Source organism: Nothoprocta perdicaria, unplaced genomic scaffold, assembly GCF_003342845.1.
Source record: "Nothoprocta perdicaria isolate Ctin4 unplaced genomic scaffold, notPer1 scaffold_1015, whole genome shotgun sequence".
Taxonomy (NCBI): Eukaryota; Metazoa; Chordata; class Aves; order Tinamiformes; family Tinamidae; genus Nothoprocta; species Nothoprocta perdicaria.
In genome coordinates, this window is record NW_020454112.1 from 3,568 (window position 1) to 4,794 (window position 1,227).

The following is a 1,227-nucleotide window of genomic DNA, read 5'->3' on the forward strand; positions in this document are numbered from 1 at the left end:
CTGGGGGGCAATGGGGAGATGGGGTCAATGGAGGGTCCATGGGGTCCAACTTGGGGGGCAATGGGGAGATGGGGTCAATGGAGGGTCCATGGGGTCCAACTTGGGGGGCAATGGGGAGATGGGGTCAATGGAGGGTCCATGGTATCCAACTTGGGGGGCAATGGGGAGATGGGGGGCCCTTATCCCCCAACTTAGGGGGCAATGGGGCACAGCGGTGCATGGAGAGACGGGGGGCAACGGGGACCCCCATCTTCCAAGCCGGGGGGCTCCGGGGGTGCCTGGAGGACCTGGCCCAAGGGTGGAGACAACCGGGCGCACAGTGGGGTGCTGCCGGACAAGGGGGTGCCGGGGGGGGGACGGGCGATGTTGGGGGGTCCCAAGCGCCCCCCCTCACCGTGCCCCCCCCCACAGCTCTACCTGGGCATCGTCCTGGCCGCCGTCGTCATCATCACCGGCTGCTTCTCCTACTACCAGGAGGCCAAGAGCTCCAAGATCATGGAGTCCTTCAAGAACATGGTGCCGCAGGTGGGCCCGGGGGGGGTCCCCGGGGGGCCGGGCGGGTTTGGGGGAGCCCCCCACCCACGCAGCACCCCCACCCCGTGGCAGCAAGCGCTGGTGATCCGCGAGGGCGAGAAGATCCAGATCAACGCGGAGAACGTGGTGGTGGGCGACCTGGTGGAGGTGAAGGGCGGCGACCGCGTCCCCGCCGACCTGCGCATCATCTCGGCCCACGGCTGCAAGGTGGGGGGCGGGCACCCCCACCTGGGGGGGCCCCGCGCTCTGCAGGAGCCCCCCGGGACCCCTGCCTGGCTGGGAGAGCCCCAGGTTCTCCATGGGCGCCCCAAGATCCATGGGCTTGCGGGGAGACCCCCATGTTCTCCATGGGACCCCCAGGACCCCCAATGTTGCAGGGACCCCCATGTTCTCCATGGGCGCCCCCAGGATCCCAACCTTGCAGGGAGACCCCCATGTTCTCCATGGGCACCCCCAGATCCATGGGCTTGCAGGGAGACCCCCATGTTCTCCATGGGCGCCCCAAGATCCATGGGCTTGCAGGGAGACCCCCATGTTCTCCATGGACCCCCCAGGACCCCAACCTTGCAGAGGGACCCCCAGGTTCTCCATGGGCACCCCCAGATCCACGGGCTTGCAGAGAGACCCCCATGTTCTCCATGGGCGCCCCCAGATCCATGGGCTTGCAGGGAGAGCCCCATGTTCTCCATGGGC

At 68.1% G+C, this 1,227-nt stretch overlaps 1 long non-coding RNA gene across 1 annotated transcript; it reads left to right on the forward strand.

Moving 5' to 3' along the window:
• Positions 1-417: 417 nt before the first annotated feature.
• LOC112949205 lies at positions 418-678 on the forward strand. Its single transcript, XR_003249769.1, has 2 exons — positions 418-525; positions 607-678. It is a non-coding gene; the product is annotated as an uncharacterized LOC112949205 (long non-coding RNA).
• The last annotated feature ends 549 nt before the right edge of the window (positions 679-1,227 follow it).